Genomic DNA, 9,211 nt, shown 5'->3' on the forward strand with positions numbered 1-9,211 from the left:
AGGACCCTGGCTTTGTGGAGAGTCCCTGTGTCCCTTGTTTTCCAATAGATTCCATTATTCTCACCTTTCAAATTGCCTGCGAGCCTAATTTTTCATGGCCATGGGACAAGGACCCCATCTTTATCCAAACTAAGGAGAAAGTCCTACAACAGCAGTATATACTAAAGCGAAACATACACACACCCTGTGACCCAGCAATTCAACTCCTAGGTAAACACCAAAGAGAAGCAACTACATATGTCTGCCAAAATGTCCATCTGTAGTAAAATAGAATGCCATACCAGATGGGAGATGGGGGGACACAAAGAAGGAACTGCTATAACCCCCAACATGGCTGACTCTATTGGAGAGGGAAGAGAGGCAAAGGAGAAAGGTACACAAAGCCTTTCCATTGTACCCATCATGCTCTCATCTTAATGATGTGCTGGGTCCACAGATTTTCACTTTCATTCTTTTCTTTAAATTGTATGTTTATGGGCATTTGTTTTAAAATTTTTGAGTAGTGGCAAAAACAGGACAAAGAATCACTGCCAGTTTTGTAAAAAAGAGAGATAACGTACAAATACATGTAAGGGTGTGGGTGTGTGTCTCTGTGCACGCGCGTGTGTGTGTGTGTATTTCTGAAAGAGTATAAGAAAAGCTGGCAATAGGAATTGCTTGTAGAACCCTGGATTGAAATGAGAGTGTGAGAGTGAAAAGGAAACTTCCCATCTATTGTATACCTTTGGTTCTACTCGAATTTTTTACCAGATATTTTCTCTGCCAAAATGAAAATGGATGTCCTAAACTTAGAAGCATTGTAATTGAACTTGAGATTTCACTGGCTATGTGTATGTATGTATATATGTTATATGATATATACACATGTTATAAAATACATAATACAATATATAAAATCTGGTTAAATACATCAAATATAGTTAAGAGCAAGAAAGCTGATAGCTCAGAAAAGACAAAAGTAGAGATGAAAGTAGACATAGTAGAATGAGATGGGAAAGAACTTAGTCACCCCATCAGGGCTATGTTTCCATGCTAACCACTTCCACTTCTTCACAGCAGTGACCGCCATTAATATGCACTCATATAGTGAGTTTATATTACGAAAGTCTGACTCCCTGCCAGACACCGAGCTCTGTGAAAGCAAGAAGCTAGTTTTTGCTCAGCACAGTATCCCTAGACGTAACGCAAGCACTGACATATAAGAAATGTTGCAGGATGGAGGTTAAGAGCATACAGGCTCTTATTTCACCTCTTTGGACCTCAATTCCACATCCCTAAAATAGTGCAGCAGCACCTGCTCACAAGACTGCTATCAGGCCGGGCTCAGTGGTTCATGCCTGCAATCCCAGCACTTTGGGAGTCCGAGTGGATCACCTGAGGTCAGGAGTTCAAGACCAGCCTGGCCAACATGGTAAAACCCCGTCTCTACCAAAAATACAAAAATTAGCCCAGTGCAGTGGTGCACGCCAGTAGTCCCAGCTACTGGAGGCTAAGGCGGGAGAATCGCCTGAATTCAGGAGGTGGAGGTTGCAGTGAGCTGAGATCATGCAACTGCACTCTAGCCTGGGCAACAGAGGGAGACTCTGTCTCAAAAAGAGGAAAAAAAAAAGATTGTTATCAGAGTTAGTGCATGGAAAGCCCTGAGCACAGTGCCTGACACGTGGGGTCACTTCAGATGCCAGGGGACAGTGATGAGAACAGACCAAATGCCAGTTTCACCAAGGAGACCAGGCCATTCCTGAAAAGTAGCAGTACCTTACTGGGGTGGAAGTGTAAGATGGACCTGGGCCTTTTGCTGGGATATAATCACTTTCAACAATTCCTTGGGTTGTATGATTTTCCAGCTGTTCACTGGAGTATTGTGTGAGGTAGCAGGAAATTGGGATTCCAGTTAGGGAATTGGGATGCAATGTGGAAGATACCTCACATCATGAACTATGCAGCAGTCATAAATGATGGACTTGATGTACACATAATAGACTGGATAGAAATGGAACACACAGTGCTGGGCAGAAGAGGGAAGAAACACAATGAAATCTGTAGGACAAATTCATTTACATAAATTAAAATTACATGTATAAAAAGTGATGAGATTTTTAAAAACACATATAAGCCAAAATAATATTAATCTGATACATGAGAATGACTTCTAGTGGAGAGAGAGGAAATGAGACTGGTGAATGAAGACAGACGGGAATAAAACAAAGAGAGGGACTTTATATGCTCCATGATGGAAGTACCAAGAATGAGGAGCATAATTAATAATCTGGTGTACCAAAACTCCAAAGAGGAAAAAACATCCCCTGTAAAAGCTGGAATGAGCAAGAACAGCCTCAAGATGGTACTCATTGGTAAGAGTGGCCAGATAATAATAAGCTGACTATAACAGGCTAAAATCAAGGCATATGGGCTGTATCTCTAAAATCAGACTCGATGTCTCAAGACACTAAAAAGGGAGCTGTTAATATAAAATACATTGAGTTATGCAAATAAAACTGAATATTGTTTATAAACAATGGAATATATATATATATGTATATGTATTTCAAATAGGACTATGAAAAAGAATACATTAAAGGTATGGACAGTACCCAAATTAATGATTTATAAATTGCTGCTGTGCTAACTAGTCTTTAAATCTTTCAGATTCTTCTGTTCATAGAAACTAATTGTGAAGGAAAAAGATGATTAGATGTGAAAGCACAAATAGAGGCAGTTAATAAAGAAAATATTTTTCATGAGAATTGATATGATTACAGGCTGAATTGTATGTGCAATCTTAAGATTTAAAACAAGGTGATAAAAGGAAAAGAAAGGCATGTCTATGAAATGCACATGTCCTTAAGCTCCCTGTGGAGTGAACCAGAAATGAAGGAGTGAACCATTTGAGACTGACAAATCTGATTTCCAGCCTTTCTTCTGCCCACTCACAAAATGGCAGCAGGGTTTTAAAATGGGACTTCTAATGAACATTTCATAATGAAAGATTTCCCAGGAAGTTGCAAATGGGGGAACTGCTTATGAGAGATGATTAAAATGTTGCTCTACATTATTCAAATTGTATTGTGTGCATCCAGTGCTGGTATTAACTAAATGCAGACAGCTTCTTTCTAGTTGAGCTCAACTCCAGAAACATACTTATGGACAATCTAAGCATAGGAGTAGAAAGTTTACTGAATTTGAGGAATTAATCAACCTCTGCATTAGCCAAAGTTAGCTTGTCTTTGAGTATATTTGAAAAAGTCAAATCTGCAGGTAGCTAGCAAATCTGTGGTGGATAGCCTGGGATCTGGTCACAGGTGCTGCGTGGGCTAACTCCTGACAGTTTCCAGGGCTATCTCTAGCATCAGATTCTACCTTTTTCAAAGACACTTACTCTCAGCCCTGGTATAGTTTAGTATTGTCTCACTCTACCACCTCCCAAATGGAGAGAGTGGGATGAAATGGGACTGAGATATGCCTAAAAAGTGGAAGGCTAAGAGCAACGATCAAACGGAATTTCAGAGCTTGTGGTTGTGCATATTTCTGCTATTGACTATGGTCAAGGCACCTCTACACTTACCACAATCCCTGAGGAAATAAAGGTCTGGGTCTGTGTGTACACATGTGTTTATACCACTGTACTTGCATGGAGTTACTAAACAGAGCGACGTTAAAATCAGCAAAAGCTGGCTTCTTTGGATGTAGTGCTGTTAGGTATCCAATATTGAACATGACAGTCATGTAATTTTAGTTTCTTGTCTAGTAAAGCGAAAATTTAGAAATCATTCATGTAAATGTTTTTTTTTTAAATATTATGATCTGAGATTTTCTCTTAATTCCCAACTGATATGTAATCAGCAGTAGTTTAGAGCCCTCCAGTCTGTAGCTTCTCTTTTAGATTTAACAACCCATAAATAAATACTTTAGGAGATACTGATTTAAATGCTACTATAATCCTTTTTATAAATATGAGAAATCTTTTGGTAATGTGAATGATTTTACTCTCTAAACTTTTTACAAGAAGTTTATATAATATAACAACCAACAAAGTACATGGATTTAAATATTTGTGTACCATACTGATGCTATACATTCAGGTCAGTTATTATCCTATATTATGTATTTATGTATTACAGGATATACCTTATCCAAAAAGCTTCAGTCCAAAAAGCTTGGACTATCCCATATCCAAAAAGCTTCTCACGAGAACTGTTTTTGACTTAGGATTTTTTTCAGATTTTGGATTAATCTGCATTACGCTTACCAATTCAGCATCCCTAATCTGAAAAAATGAAATCTGAAATGCTCTGATGAGTATTTTATTGAGCGTCATGTCAGTGCTCAAAAAGTTTCAGATTTTGGAGTATTCTGAATTTCAGGTTGAGTTTTTCTTCAACTTTCCACGCACTGGTAGCCTGGCATTTTTAATTGACAATCCCTACTCACTGGTTATATATGAACAGTTAATTAAACATGTTTCAGTAATACACACTTCTGTTTATTATCATCATAAATCTATAAGGATTTTAGTAATTGTTTTAATTATTGATCATGAGGAACTGCACAAAAACATTGGTACAACAAGTACGTGTCTACGAAGATTATTAAAGATGAAGGGGGCCGAGTATGGTGGCTCATGCCTGTAATCCAGCACTTTGGGAGGCCGAGGTGGGCAGATCACCTGAGGTCAGCAGTTCGAGACCAGACTGGCTAACACGGTGAAACCCTGTTTCTACTAAAAGTACAAAAATTAGCTGGGCATGGTGGCACGCATCTGCAGACCCAGCTACTCAGGAAGCTGAGGCAGGAGAAACGCTTGAACCCGGGGAGCAGAGGTTGCAATGAGCCAAGATTGTACCATTGCACTCCAGCCTGAGCAACTCAGTAAGTCTCTGTCTCAAAAATAAATAAAATAAAAATGGAGGATCAGTTAACTATAAAACATGTAAAGAGGCAAAGCTTGGCAAACATAATGAAATATTTTAAGTCCAGTAGCAGAGCCACTCCCTAATTATATGGCAGCGACTGAATCTTATTTAGTGTGAAAAACAATAATATTAGACTGTCGTATCAGGGCCTATGGAAGTGAACTCATCACTGCCATTAGGACGAAGTTTAGTTTTCAATTACATAAATATTTCCACTTTGGTGCCATTAAAAGTTCAGCTTTCAATAATTTAAAGCACTGAAATTACTGGCAGATATATATTTCATTCCTTAACAAGGTTTGGGACGGTGATTCCTTTAAAAGTGGTTATGAAATCTCTGGAGCGTTTGTTGAATGCAGAGTCTCTGATCCTGGCTCTACACATTTAGATTTGAGTCTGGGCTGGGGCCCAATACAATTGTGTCCGTTATAGAATCCTCAATGTTCTATACACACAGTGACTACCATACCAGGGAAAAGAGACTAGACACAAGTGATCAACTAGGTATTTATAAAACTTAATACAGTAGCCTAACATAGATTTATTCATTCAAAGAAACCAAAATATCTTTTGGACGTAAGACCCAGTTAATCTAACTATGAAAAGGACATGAAAGAAAAACATATAGAAGTCAGCCAAAAGCAAGACAAGACCAAAAAAAAAAAAAAAAAAAAAAAAAACAAGAAAATAACTGACACAGAGTTGAGCTTGTAATTATTCTATGAAGACAATGACAGGATACAGCCATCATAAAAACAAGTAACATAAAAATACAAGCAAAAGCTAGTCATCTCTGATGAAAGAATCCCAGCAAACCTGGAGCTACTAGCCCCAGTCTTCCAGCCAGTACTTCACATATCAAATGTAGCCACCATGAAAACCTAATGAATGATCATTACCAACATAAATTGTGTAACATCTGTGCAGGGCAGAACTATTTAAATCTATATACATTACTGAATGTTATTTGTATCATGTTTCTTTCTGAATCACAAGTGATGGTTTATTCTGCCTATATCATTAATTAGAAAATGATAGTTGATATAAATATACCACCAAATATAAATAATGTTGACTCCCCAAACGATGTTCCTTATTTCCTTCAACTCTTACCTCACAACTTAGGAAGTCGATTTTTAAAAATTATTGATTTTGAGGTCCAAAGTATATTCAAGTACATAAGTTGATAGAGTGTAGAGATAGTGAAAGAGAACCACTTGGCAGGGCTTTTGTGCTAAGGTTCTTGAATGTGGACAGGCATCAGAGTCGCTCACCAGATCTCCTCAGAGTCTCTGGGGATTAGATTCCATATGCGTATTTTAAATAACACCTCAGTGATTCAAATGCAAAAGTTAAGAATTCCCTAATTCTTAGTTAAGTTGTGAGAATGATCACAACTACAAGATGGACCAGAAAACCTGATTTAAGATCTTATCTAACTCTAGATTATAGGATTTTGGCAGTCTAAAGAATTTACTAAATCATAGAGTTAGATACATAGATGTTCCTCAACTTGTGATGGGGTTACAAGTCAATAAACTCTTCCTAAGTTGACAATATCCTTAAGGTGAAAATGCATTTAATACACCTAACCTACCAAACATCCATCATAGCTTAGCTTATCCTATCTTAAATGTGCTCAGAACAGTTATATTAGCCTATGGTAGGGCAGAATCATCTAAAACTGTATTATTTTACAATAAAATATTGATTATATCACATAATTTATTGAATACGTACTAAAAGTATAAAAACAGAATGGTATGTGTACTCAAAGTAAGTTTCTACTGAACTCATATTGTTTTCACACCATCATACAGTCAAAAAATCCTAAGTAGGACCATTGTAAGTTGGAGTGCAGCTGTATTAGAAAACTAGATCAAGAGGAAGAGGAGGGAGATGTAAAAAAAAAAAAAAAAAAAAAAAGAAAGAAAGAAAAAAAAGAAAACTAGATCAATATATTTCATGAACAGTGACACAAAAATTATTAAAATATCAGCAAACTGAATACAGCAAGATAAAAAAAAAAACAGATTATTCACAATGACCAAGTAGGATTTAGCTTAGGAAAGTAAGGTTGATTCAACATCCAAAAATAAATTGATATAATTCATTCATTAATAATGTAACAAAGTATAAAACCACATAATCATGTCAAGAGATTCAGAAAAAGCAATTGACAAAAATCCAACATCCATTCATGATAAAAACTCTCAACAAACCAGGAATGGGAGTATCAGATCTTAGACTGAAAAAGCATCTCAGAATAACTGGAAGGTAGTACTTCAAGATCAGTAACAATGTTTCAACCAACTTTAAAAAGTACTTCTTCCTATCATAAAGTTAAAAATAGTATTAAAAGAAAGCCAAACATTGCATGTTCTCACTTATAAGTGGGAGCTGAACAATGAGAACACATGGGCACATGCAGGAAGTCGCACACACTGGGGCCTGTCGGGAGGGGCACGAGGAGGGAGAGCATCAGAAAGAATAACTAATGGATGCTGAGCTTAACAGGTGATGGGTTGATCTGTGCAGCAAACCACCATGGCACACGTTGACCTATATAACACAACTGCACAAGTACCCTGGAACTTAAAAGTTGGAAAAAAAAAAAAAAGGTTCAATTATCTTAAAATGTCAAAAAACTTATGAAAGTAGATGACTTTTTAAAATTGTCCCTATTCTTTAAAACTTGTCAGAGAGACTGCAATTCACAAAATTTGTTATCTAGATCCTTAAAAGGCTTTCGAAAGGTATCAAGGATACCAAAGAAAACATTTCGGTATTTATTCCATGGCCCTATATATCTCTCTACCTTGTGCATTCATACAGCCTCGTAGAAAACCTGGTAACCCTACAACACTTAATTGAGAACAGAATGGCTAAGCTATAGCAAAAGCACCCTATCTCACTCTCTTACTCCGAATGTCTCCATAGGTTCCCACTCTCTTTACCTGCCAGCCACATTCAATCTCCTTCCATCAATTATCCCTCAATATCACCCACTCTCAAGCCACCGCTGCCTAGCAGATACCAGAGACAAGTGACAGGGTCTTCATATAAATACACTCATCCACTCAAAAGGCCTTGGCTTCTCCAGGCATACCCAATCCATGCCTTTGTTCACAAGGGCACCCAATGAAGAGACTGTGACCCACCAGGAAATCATAAGATCATGTTATTTAAACCTATCATCCCAGCTCTTCAATTTCCTTCCTTAACTCCTACTGTGAACTTTATTTTCACCATTTTTCTATGTGAACTTTATTTTCACCATTTTTCTCCATTCTCACTCTGTGTCAAGTAATTCCAAGACTTTAGGAAAATGAAAAGTAGCAGCTCTCCCTCCCCAAAATTTTAAAACCATTCCAACCTCAGAGAAGTGCTGCCACAATGGGAGGCACTGCCCTTGTAAACTTAGAATATCATGACTAGTCTTAATTGGGCAAGGCAAACAGCACTGCATTTATTCATTTATGCGCTGTCTGTGGCTGCTTTAGTACCGAAATGGCAGAGTTTAAGAATTCTTTCTGGTCAGGTGAAGTGGCTCACGCCTGTAATCCCAGCACTTTGGGAGGCCAAGGTGGGAGGATTGCTAGAGGCCAGGAGTTTGAGACCAGCCAGGACAATAGAGTGAGACATCATCTCTATAAAAAATTTAAAGATTAGCTAGGTATGGTGGCACATGCCTGTAGTACTAGTTACTAGGGAAGCTGAGGCAGGAGGATCACTTGAGCCCAGGAGGTCAAGGCTGCAGTCAGCCATGATCACATCAGTGCACCCCAGCCTAAGTGACAAAGTGGAAAAAAATAAAAATAAAAATAAAAACAGAGACACACTTTGTCTCAAAAAAAAAAAAAAAAAAAAATTCATTTCCTACCTAAGGTCACAGAGATATTTTGTATTTCTTAATAAAAGTCTTAGTATTTTGTCACATTTGAGGATACAATTGAATTATATTTGATTTTGGGGTACGGCAAAAGGTAGGGATCTAATTTCTTATTAGAAATTAACTCGGGTAGGGGAACATCACACACTGGGGCCTATCATGGGGAGGGGGGAGGGGGGAGGGATTGCATTGGGGAGTTATACCTGATATAAATGATGAATTGATGGGTGCTGACGAGTTGATGGGTGCAGCACACCAACATGGCACATGTATACATATGTAACCTGCACGTTATGCACATGTACCCTAGAACTTAAAGTATAATAAAAAATAAAAATAAAAATAAAAAAAAAATAAAAAATAAAAATAAAAAAAAAAAAAAAAAAAAAAAAAAAAAAAAAAAAAAAAA

The 9,211-nt window shown here is 37.4% G+C and overlaps 1 protein-coding gene across 4 annotated transcripts in view; it reads right to left on the reverse strand.

Moving 5' to 3' along the window:
- BCAT1 (branched chain amino acid transaminase 1) overlaps window positions 1–9,211 on the reverse strand; it is a 137,069-nt gene that overhangs the window by 56,786 nt on the left and 71,072 nt on the right. The window lies entirely within an intron of this gene.

Source organism: Piliocolobus tephrosceles, chromosome 10 (genome assembly GCF_002776525.5).
Source record: "Piliocolobus tephrosceles isolate RC106 chromosome 10, ASM277652v3, whole genome shotgun sequence".
NCBI classification, from domain to species: Eukaryota; Metazoa; Chordata; class Mammalia; order Primates; family Cercopithecidae; genus Piliocolobus; species Piliocolobus tephrosceles.